This window comes from Fukomys damarensis, unplaced genomic scaffold (assembly GCF_012274545.1).
Source record: "Fukomys damarensis isolate Sample0158 unplaced genomic scaffold, DMR_v1.0_HiC HiC_scaffold_25, whole genome shotgun sequence".
In the NCBI taxonomy this organism is placed as follows: domain Eukaryota; kingdom Metazoa; phylum Chordata; class Mammalia; order Rodentia; family Bathyergidae; genus Fukomys; species Fukomys damarensis.
The window spans coordinates 932,397-944,166 of record NW_022900937.1 but is presented as its reverse complement, the minus strand read 5'-3'; the positions used below and the strand labels follow the sequence as shown (position 1 = coordinate 944,166).

Below are 11,770 nucleotides of genomic sequence, written 5' to 3'. Positions count from 1 at the left end.
ACCCAAAGCCCTGTTCCTAGCACAGGGCCTGGAAGACACAGGACCAGGACTGCAGCCCAGGCCCTCTGCTTCCTGCCGATTCTGAATAATCCAGGACAGCTCCTGTGCCCCTGCCATCCCCGATCCTGTAGTTCCGCTCCCTGCCCCCACGGCCCAGGCAGACGCCCCAAGAGGAGCAGAAAAGCAGTTCTGGCCTCTGCCCTGGCTCTCTGGTCTCCTTGCTGCCTGCACGAGTGACGAGGAGGAGGACGACGGTGCCTGAAGACAGTTGGCTCGGCGATTGCTGCGCTGCGCTGTCTCCAGGAACCTTCCTTCACCACTCCTCAGGGCCTCTGGTGTCCCTTCCCTTGGGTTTGTTTTAACCGGGAAACCTGAACTCGTGATTTCCTTGTGAAAACTGCAAACGTCCCCCTGGAGGGGAGCTCTGGGTTCTGGGGGGACCTCTGAATGTCTCACGGTCGCCTGCTTTGTGACGTGTGTGCACCGCAGAAGTCCACAGACAGCACCACCCCCCGCCTGCCCAAGGAGACAAAAGTAAACACCGGTCTCAAAGCGGGGACGCTGAAATATGATATCGGCTGCGAGAGAGGGCTGGCTCCTCCCGTCAAATGAGAAAAACCATATTCTCCTCCCGGTGGTATACAAATCGCTTGTAAGCCACATTCCCCGTTTGAATGACCACAATGGAAGGCTAACCTCGGGCTGCGGGCCAGCCTGATCCCATCTCCAAACACAAACACTCGCTTGGTTTTGGCTGGGGGCTGCGCTCCGGCCTCCCAGCCCCCGCCCCCGCCCCGTTAATTGGCTGAGACCACCAGAATTTGGAGGACACAGATGTCACTGATAGTTTTCCTAGGGAGCACATTCACGCCCATCTGTTGCAGCTAGAAGGCTGTTCCTGGATCCACAAGGCCTTCATTTAATTCTTGTCAGAAAGTAATGTAAATCCAGTTTACCTCAGAGGTCGCAGCCCAGATTTATGCCAATGAGCCCCCTGCAATTTACACACACTGTAGTTGTATAGGATGAAAAGAAAGCCTTTCATGTGGGTGCATATTAACAAGAAAGCCTGCCTCCGAGAGAGCCTTTCTGATTGAGCTTTCTCCTGATTTTAATACAGCTCATGCCAGTTGGTATACCCAGCTGTAGAAAAAAGAAAAATCTAATCTTTAAACTAAAGTTTCTTCTTTTATAAGACGTGAAAGAAAAAGGGAGAAATCCTAGTGATGGCTCTACTCTTTAATTATCTGTTAGGAGACAGAACTCCCCACCCTCAGAGAAGTCGAGGTGTGCCGAGAAAGCACGTCGCGCCTGGATGACCGGTAGCCTAAGCCTGGGGAGAAACATCAGCAATTATCTTTCAGTGTGCAAGGTCTAGGGTGGACCGGCTGAATTAGCCTCCTGATTTGGCAGCCGTCTCTTTCTAGTAGAGTTAGAGAAAACTGTGGAGTTGGATCCCTTTTATTAAGATGAGGCTAGGGAGGAATGGGCTCATCAGTAAAATGGACCGGTACATGTGTGTTCATTTTATTGGAAGCCTAAGAGCATTTGCAAGGACTTCCATTGATCCTCTCTGTGTATTGGTACATTTGAAATATTCGGGCGGTGTCAGTAGGCTAGAAAGCAAATGGTTTTAAAAACGCCCACAAAGTCTCGCTGAGGCTGTTAGCCTGTTCACATGGGTGAAGGCTTGCTGTGAGGCTCTGCATGGCACGGCCCGCTCTGGGACCATGCTGTGACCACCCTCTGTGCCCTTCTCTTCCCGTGAGTGCATTGCAGGCCCTGGTACAGGAAATACCTTTGCACAGGTGAGCACCGTTCTTGCATTATGACGGCAAGGTGAGCACTTAGAGATGCAGAGAGGCTGTGCACACAACCAAACAGGAAAGAATGACAGCGCAGTCCTTGCTGCCTTCAAAAAGAAGGCCCTAAATTTGACTCCCAGTACCCCCCCAAAGAAAAGAAGGTTTCACTTAAAGTTATTAAAATGTTTATTGAAATGGGGAAAATCTGCTGAGCTCCTCGTCTGGCTTTCAAGCCCTCCCAGGAGGACCTTGTGGGACTCCTGTCAGGGTCGATCTGTAAGCGCAGTCACTCTGAGATCCCACCAGCCTTTCTCCCCCCTCACTGGTCCCTGCAGAATCATACTGCGGCTCAAGTAAGGTCAAAGTTAGGACCTTTTTTCTCCAAGAGAAGTGTAGTAGCTGTTACATCAGTGCTTAAAATTTGATGAAAAAAATATGAGTTATTTCTTTAAATAGATGGGACTATACATTGCTGTCACAGAATCAGTAATCTACCAAGATAGTGTGTCCTGTTTTCAGTGTAATTGTTAGTTTCTTCTCCACAAATCCATAGCAGAGTGGCCACACACATGGCCGCAGTGGATGGAAGTTTACAAGCACATGTTTAGCTCCCACACACAGCTCAAACCAATCATTGAACTTCTGACTCTGTCTTCACATGAAGTCCACATTCCTTCTGTCATCCTCACTGGAACCTTCAAACCGGAAGACGACTAACCTGGTTCTTCAGTCTTCTTTGTCCACAGCACACTTAGCAGTGCCTTTTCCTCTAGACAGCACAGTGGTGAGGAGGGCAGGACAAATGCTCCCACTTGTCTAACCCCAAGTAAGCTCACATCCTGGGCCAGACTGCTGCTCTAGAACTTTTCACAAGTTGAAATATTCACTCGGATTACTCGCCAAAGGACATTGTCTTTGAGTATTTAAATCACTTATTCTGATTGTCTGAGAGCTTTCAAAAGCCCCAAGTATAGTATACAATGAATACTCAAAACCCACTGCCATCAAGGAGCTTGCAAATACAATGCATCCTACTTTATTTTTCAAACTTCTTAGCTCTCAAAGCTAAGCATGAAGGAAAGGGTAGGAAATAAAGTATTTTTGCCAAGAGCAGACTGTGTAAAAGCTAATGTGTTTCACGTGCCCATTTTGCTTTATTTAAAATTTTTTCTGTATCATTGTTAGTTGGTTACTGGCAAATATTCCTTCATTAGGCAGAAGCAAAGAATGGAAGGAACACCAGGTCTCAGCTCGCCATCCTCTGTACTAGAGAAAGGAGAAAATGAGAGTTCTTCCGCTTGAGGAGCTACCAAAGAAAGTAAGCAGAGTGTCTCTGAAACAATACAGTTACCCCAGAATCGGGCCTGCTCTGGGCGCCTTTGCTGCATCACAAGCCGCATTTCCTCCCTAACAGGTGCTTATAGACAGTGCAGAGTCCTGTGCTGCGGCTCGGTGCTCCTTTCCAAATCGGCTGGGGGGAACAGGCCTGCAAGCTGGGGGCCCTGGCTTCCCAGGCCCATCCTGGGCTGTTCAGCCGAGCTCTGCTGAGCACCGGCCTTTGTCTGCTCCCTGGGACACTCACAAGCCACAGAAGGAGCAGAGAAACAAAAACTGAAGGCGCTGTCTCTCCTGCAAACCCCACTTCGGACTTGTTCACCTGGAGCTCACTGAGGAGCAGTAAAATTCTGCTGTGGCCTCCAGTCTGAGAGCCTCAGCTGCTGGGCCACACCGGGTGTCAGGATGCGGACATGGTGGGTGGGTGTGCAGCCCCAGGGAGCACACTTCCGCCCTGCACCCTCGGAACCACAGATCCAAGCAGTTCCCCACTGAAGCTGTCAGCCTTTGTCCCCCAGCCGCGGGAGGTGCCCTGCCAGGTAGTCAGAGCCGCGCGTGGGCTGTGTGTGGGCCCAGAGCTCGGCTGCCAGGCCCCCGCCCAGAGGCCCACGCCTGCACCTTCGATAGCCAAGTCTGAAATAAGTAAGGGCTTTGTGTGGGGTTTGGGAGCAGGAGAGGAGAGGACGGGGCTCTGTCTGCTCTGCAGGCCGTGTGCGCGCACACCAGTCCTGCAGGCAAACAGCTGATTAAGCCCATTTGGTTGCCTGCTATTCCTTTTTCTCTAAAGCAAAAAAAAACACCCACTTCTTTCTCCCTGAAAATATCCAACTGATTCTAATGTTTTACCTCCCTTGCTAGCAGAATTTCTGTTTATGAACTGAATGTAGATCTGAGAACTATGCAGGGAATAACTTCATTATTATATAGCTTTTTATGAGGAAAAAACTTCAACACCCAGAAGATTTTGCATAGCCAAGCAATTTTCTGTCTCTAAAACATAAATGGGGAGGAAAGCAAATCTAACTAAGGAAATGCAGGGAGAAACTGGGCTACTCTTTAAAAAATAACATTTTATTTCTTAAAAATTTTATTTATAACTATAATGGATACCTACCTAGCACAAATTACATGATAAGCAATTTTTGTTTTGCATATATTCATTCAACTGATCCTTATAAATTCTACAGGATTGGCCCTATTTTTACCCCTTTGATGCAGATGAGGAAACCAAGACATGATTTGCCCAATATTCCTTTGCTAGCAAATAGCAGAGGCAAAACTTATGCCTAGGAATCCTTACTGCAAAGTACATGTCTGATTTGTTCCTTTTTTAGTGGTTTTGGGTTTTTGTTTTGTTTTGTTTTTGAGTCAGGGTCTTGCTGTGTAGTCGGGCCTCCTGCCTTGGCCTCTCCGGTGCTGGGATTACAGGTGCGCATCTCAGCTGCCTATTGATGACTAGGACGGTGAAACCATCATTCTTCACTTCTGCACCCTCGTTCTTACTCTTTTCTTCTGAGGCTGTTCCTTGCTGCGCTCTCTCTCACTTCAACATCCACCTGGTTTTATGCAAAATTAACTACCCTGACTGTGGGGATTAGAGCTGGAGATCGGAAATGCTTTGCTGCAAAATTAACCTTAATCCCCACATTTACCGGCCTTGCCAAACGTTTGCAGTGCCTCATTAGGCTGGCAGCTGTGCTCCTCGCCATTTCTGTGCAGGACGCCCGGGCACCAGCCTCCCCGTTCCACCCCACAGACTTGCCGTGCATGTGCTGCTCTGACCCCATCAGCGCGGACTCAGAACAAACAGTCCGGGCTCCTCCCTTCCTCCTTCTGTGACTACTTCCCTTTTGCCAAGCTCTCCTCGCCGAGCTTTGCTCCAGAACTCTGCTCCTACTCATTGCCAAGCAAAGTGACCACACTCTTCCCATCCTCTCGTCGTAGTGGCTTTTCGAAGCGCCACCCCTCTCCTGTGCCTCCATGGCTCAGACTTTGGGGGGCAGATCTGCCTCCTGGGGAGGACAGCTCAAGTTGATGTCCTCCCTCACTGACAAAGTCTCTTTCCTGCCGGTGCCCCGCTCCTGGTATTGTGGTGGCTCAGGACTTGGGGACAGTGGTGCGAGTACATGTGAGTGTGCCTCTGACATTTGGGTGCAGAAATGCAAAGAAAATGCTCTTGATAACGCCACTTGGAAGCCACAAGGGCAGGGCCCGGAGCCAGGGCCAGATGGCAGGCTCGCCTCACCTTGACCTGCAGTCGCTCCCCGCGCCACCCCAGGTCACCTGGCTGATGGAGTGGGTAACTGTAGCCACGGAGCAGTGGCGGCGGCCTGCAACCGTAGCCTTTTCCTCCCTTCTTTCTTCCTGAGGCCGCAGGTAGCCCTCCGGTGACCCGGAACACTCCCGGGCACTTCCATGCAGAGCTGAGTTTGGTAAACACGGCTCCCGGAACTGGAGAGCCCGAGGCAGGGCAACGGTGACAGAGGCAGGGACAGCTCTGGGCTCCGGTTCCGATTCTCCCGCTCTGATGGGGTGTGGCCCCCAGCGGACATCTCCAGATGCGAGAAACAGCAAGGAAGTTAGTTTCACGTACAGAACTTTCAAGTTTGCTTTCTTAGAGTTTTAAAAAATCTAAACATACTTCTTCATCTATGTAAATGGGTGAGAAGACGACTTTCTTGGGAACCTGGAGTTTGGTAACGATGGCTCAAGCCGCCTGTGTCCTCAATGATTTCTGTACCCAAGCTGACTCACAGATCTCCAGGCAAGAGGACAGACCCCTCCTCACCAACTTGGCGTCTTTCCTCAGTTAAAACCTGCTTCCTCACCTCTCCCCACCCAACTACTCCAAATCCTTCCCCTCTAGAACTCTCTGAGTTATAAATATATAGATATATGTGCCCAATAGGTTGGTCAGCACCTATGAATGTTATACAAGTATTCATCTGCAATTCCTCTTCCATTGCTAAGACTCACCGGTATGGTTACCTGTAACTGCCGTTTATTCATTTGTTGGCTTATTCTAGTCCAGTGTATGAACTTTCTGCTTTACCACTTAAGAACTTGTAGGTTGTTCCTTTTGTTTGCTTGTTACATTTTGTTCACTGCATTCTTACACGCCCACGCTCATGTCCCCCAGTGGGCAGTGCTCACGGTGTGTGCACCTTTGCCTAGACTCCAGAGTGCCAACTCAGAGTTCCAGGACAGGTGGGCAGGAGTGAACAACACGGACTGCTCTTCACAACACTCGATTTGAAAAATGTTTATCCAGTTAAAAGTTTTTTTTCCTAATCAAGAAGGTGTAAACAGTTTCTCATCATGGTACAAGCTTATATTTCTGGATTACTGAGTTGGACACTTTCGTATGTTTATTGACAATTCCTTTTCCTCTTGTGTGTTGTTTTTGTTCAAGTCTTTTGCGCGTTTTTTCTTTTGTGTTTTCTTTCATTGATTTATAGGAATTCTTTATATATTCTGGATGAAAAGTTTTTTTGTCAGTAACCAAAGTTACAAATACTTTCTTCCACTTGAAGATTTTTCTTTTTCACTTGCTTTATGGTGCCTTACAAATCAGAAGTTCATTTTTTTAAATTAATTACATATATAATCTTTTATGAGTAGCAATCTTTTTTTGCAAATGTTTAAAATTTTCTCTAAAGTTGTTAAGAGCATTCTCTTTTACATTTGACCTTAAACAAAAGTCTGAGAAGCTATACAACATGCTTTTAGATGTGTCTTTTAGAGAGCAGTTTCACTTTTCAGGTGTAATTTTAGTATTGATTTTTTAAAAACAAGCCAACTATCTCATTACTGTATACAGAGCTCTGTAATAAACCAACTGTCCACATGTATATGTCTCTCATTGGACTCCCTGTCTTATTTATAAGGTTGACTTGTCTCGGCACCGAAAGCTTTCATATAATTTAATTGAATTTTATATTAATGATTGACACTTGGAATACTATGCTCCTTTTCTCTCGACATTTTTTCTCCAGAGTGTTTTGATTATTCTTTTTTCTTCTCATTGAGTTTATTGGTACTTTTTAAGTATTCAGTACAGTTATATTCATCATTGGGATCTTATACCTTTACATGACAGATCTTGGTTCTCATTTTCTCCCCATTCCCTGACCTCCCTTTACCCACTCTAAATGTCTTTTCTAAATGTCAATTTTCCCTCTAAATGTCTTTCAAATTTATTATAAAAATTAATTATTCTTAAGTTCTTCATATACATGTGACTTTTTTTATACCTTACATATTTTACACCATTGTTGTTCATTTTTATTAAATTACATTTCTGATTATTTATTCCTTAACATACTGCCAAAGATTCAATTTTTGGTTTGTTGATTGATCAGTAAAAATTCATCGCAAAAATTATATGATCCTAGTGTTTTCTTTATAAGAAAAAATTTAAACTTATTTCTTTCATAGTATAGAATAGTATAGTTTTCTATTTCTTCTTGATCTTTAAGTTACATTTTATAGAAATTACTCTTTTTTAAAGTTTTTTAATTGACCGATATACAACACCTCCAATATTTCGTTGGAATCCTCTCATCAAATTTTCATACCTATTTCTATTTATTTGTCCTCTGTCTCTCAATCAAGTTTGCCAGAAGTTTGTTATTTTGTTTGCTTTTCTAAAAGTCAACATCTTATTTTGTTGATCGTCCTGTTGAATGTTTGTTCTTCTACTTCAGCAATTCTTGCTCTCTTTTCTTGTTTTCTTTTAGTTTATTTTTCTATTCATTTCCTTACTTTGGTTATGCGAGTTTAACTTGATGTCGCATCACCCTTCTATTCTGACTGAATTCCACACATTTTGGTAGGCCGCATTAACATTTCATTGTAGCATTTCCTAATTCCCCATAATAAGTGCTTCTTTGGACCCTCCGTTATGGAGAAATGTGTCTCTAACTTCCCATGGACATGGGGTTTTATTCTAGTCACTTTTTGTTATTTATTACCAACTTCTTTGCTTTTAGTTATGCATTGCCCTCTGTATGATACTAGTCCTCTGAAATTTGTTGAGATTTATAGCACAGAGATATCAGATGTTGAAAATAATGATATCCTTCAGTTGTTGGGATGTTGTTTACAAATCTGTATGAGATCAAGTTTGTTACTTGATCAATCGAGTCATTACTGAACTTTTTTTCCTCTTAACATGTTAATTTCAAAGAGAATGTGTCATTATTTCCCACTGTGATGTACCTTTGCACACTTTCTTTCTGATTCTGTGGGGATCGCTGTGTCACTCAGACTGGCCCAAGCTCACGGGCTCAGCAGCACCTTCTACTCCAGCCTGCAGAGGAGCTGGAGGAGCAGGACAGTGGGTTGTGCCGCCCCCACACTTGGCCGTTGGTGACCAATTTCAATCTGTTTGCGGGTTCGGTTTGTTTTTGTGTATGCGGGACAAGCGCTTTATCTCTGAGCTGTCCTCCTCACCCCTGGCTCTTTCCATTTCCGCTTCCTATACAGTGAAGTTATACTACAGGCTGTGCCCAGGTAAGGGTCTTTGTGCCTTCCTGGTGAAATGAACCATGTGACATCAGGAAGTGATCTTTTCTAGCAATACTTTTTGCCTTAATGCCTACTCTGTCTAATATTAATATAGCTATGCTAACGGTCTCCTCCTCTTCCTTCTTTTCCTACTCTTCATCTTTCTTGCTTTTAAGGCATACAGGTTGAACCCAGGAAGGACTGAGCTACAATCTCCGGCTCTTTCTTCTTATTTCTTTTGACAGGGCCCCACAATTGCCCAGGCTAGGCTTGAATTTGAAATCCTCCTATCTGAGCCCCTGGAAGCCTGGCTTTCTTTTAGTTATTTTTCAAATGTGTCTTTTCCTATCTTTCTATATTTTTCTGTATTCTTTTTTCACAGGCGTTACCTTTCCACGGGCATAATGCCTTTCACAGCATTTTCTTCTATTTAAGCAAAATCTGTGTAGCTATTTTGAGTGCAGTGCATCTCCCTCTTTCACTTGTGACATTTATCAGTAATTCATTTATGTTTATTGGAAAAACTGATATATTCAGAGTTATTTCTACCATCTTGTTTTGTCCTTCACATTTATTGTGACTCTTCCTTATTTTTTTTATTTTTATAATGCTCCCTTTGGAAACATTTTCTTTCTTTTAGTTTTTCCTTCTACTAGTCAAAGTTACATGCTTTAATCTCAATTTTTAAGGAGTATCATAGAAATTTTATCACAGTTTAAATTAGTAACTCTCCTCCAGTTGGTCAATTTAAAAATCTTAAATCACTTTAATTTCAGTCACTCTCTTCATGACTTATATGCTGATTGTTTGTGTATGTGTATTTTCTATTTTTCAGTTATTTCTTAAACTGACAAATAAAATTTGCATGTATTTTTGTGTGCAGTGTAATGTTTTGAAGAATGCAAATATTGTGGTATAGCTTGATCAAGCTGATGAACACATATACTACTTTATATTTGAGAACCCATATAAATCTGTTTAGAATTTCGAGCATATAATGTACCATTATTAACTATAGCAATCATGTAGCAATCATGTTATACAGCATGAGCTCATTCCTCCAGTCTAATTGAAATTCTGCATCCTTTGACCAGCGCCCGCCTTTGACCACTGGCCCCTGGGGATCTGCTACCCTTACTGCTCCTAGGGGTTCAACTTTTGAGATCATGTGGTTTGTGTCTTTCTGTATCTGCCTCATTTCACTCAACATAATGTTCCTCAAGTTTATCGGTGTGGTTACAGGTGACAGGGTTCCTTCTTTTTTGTTTATTTTTGTATTTTATGAAATAAAGCAAAATTTCATAATCAAATAAAAAGAGAATAACAATTGCACTTTCTTAGTGTATTCATCCGTGGACACTCGAATTCATGCATAGCCTGGCTACTATGAACGTTACAGTGAACACAGGACTGCAGGTATCTCCGCAATCCACTGCAATGGTTGCACCTTTATACAAATCAGCATTTGTTTCAATTTAGCCAATAAGCTACTGTTTTATTGCTTATGGTTTTTCCTTGAATCTCTAGCCCTTCATCTGTGATCACTTTCCTTTTATCTCAAGTACACACTTTAGGAATTTATCTAGGAAGGAACTTGACGTTGTTTTTAAAGTATCTTTATGCTGCAGTGTCTTTCCACCTCCCACCCCGAGACAGTCAAGATGCTCTTTCCTTCCCTCTTGTTTCTGTTTTTGCTTTTAGGTCCTCAGCTACAAATGCTTTGTATTTCGTTGAAGGTGAGCCTTTTTCTCCAGCCCCTTGAAAGATCTTCTCCATGTCCTTGGCATGCCCTAGTTTGGTTATTTCTAGACAGGGAAATTTATTTCTCTTATTCTGCTTGAAGGTCATAGGTATTCTGCACACCTCTTTCTCTTGGTCTGAAATTTCTCCATAATTATTTCTTCAAACATTTCTTCTGTCTCTCCCTCTTTTCCCCAGTTTGGACTCTGAGTAAACATAAGTTAGACCTCTTCTTCTGGTTAGTTTGATTTTTTTTTTCATCTTTCTTTTGCATTCTTGATGCCTTTACCTTTTCCTGTTGGATCTTGGCAGTATGCTTTAAGTTACCATCAAGTTCAAAGATTGTATCTCAAGCTAGAGCTAATATTTTGTCAAATCTATCCACTGATTAAATTTTAATTATTGCATTTTTCATGTCTAGAAATTCTGATTCTTATTTGGTCTGCTATAATTTGTCATTCTTCACTCATATCTTACACACTTGTTTAGTTTTTTTAAGCACATTAACCACATCTATTTTGTAGCCTATATCTGCTAATTCTATAATCTAAAGTCTTTATGGGTCTGATTTTTATTATCTTCTTTCTGCTTAATCATCATTTCTTTTTATGGTGTATATTTTGTGAGATTTAACCAGGAGCTCATATTTCCTGGTGTTTTATTGGAATTCTTTGAAGTTTGAATTGAAGTTAGATTTCTTTAGAAAGGATTAATTTTATCAGTTGTCTGAAACTATTACTACTCTAGGATCACTTTTCTACATAATTTGTTTTAAATTAATGGTCATCCAGGTTTTTATGGACATTGTGGCTTCAAATTCTCAAGACAAAAATCTTTGTTCCCTTCATCAGGCAGCATGCCTTGCCACAGGCCATTTCCTGGAAAGGGAGGGAGAAGGACAAGCACTTTTTTCTGCTCCTCCTTACGCTGAGGGCACAACCCTCTGGTACCTCAGTTTTACAGATGAGGTCAGGGAATGGGGGACAGTCCCCTCCTACTTGACACTTCCTTGGGCCTTTGGTGTTATGCCCTACCCTCCACTCTCCACAGTAGTGAAAACCAAAGTTTAAGTTCATGGAGTTTGGAAAACACACTCAAGGCAAGGGCAATCTTGTGTTGCAGTTAAATGTGCAGGTAGCCGGCTTCCCCTTGGCGTTTGTCTTTTGAGTTCTCTCCTTCCTGTACTGCCATTTCCTTGTTATAGTTAAAAGGTTTAAAGTTATTTTTCAGCGTTTGTAGTTTTTAGTGAGACCATTGGTCAGATAGCCCTCCATACTGCTAGAAATGGAACTGCTAGAAATAGAAGTCTTCTCTGGATCTTTGATAACTTGGAACTTTTCTCTTCGGTTTTTTTTTTTTTTTTTTTTTTTTTAGAGTCTTTA

The 11,770-nt window shown here is 43.0% G+C and overlaps 1 protein-coding gene across 1 annotated transcript in view; it reads left to right on the top strand.

Annotated features, from left to right (window-relative positions):
• Positions 1 to 537: 537 nt before the first annotated feature.
• Positions 538 to 11,770, top strand: part of Alpk1 (alpha kinase 1) — a 65,832-nt gene continuing 54,599 nt past the window's right edge. The window contains exons 1-2 of the mRNA XM_033755989.1: positions 538 to 652; positions 3,020 to 3,123. The gene's annotated coding sequence lies outside the window, so the exon portion shown is untranslated. The remainder of the gene's footprint in view (positions 653 to 3,019; positions 3,124 to 11,770) is intronic.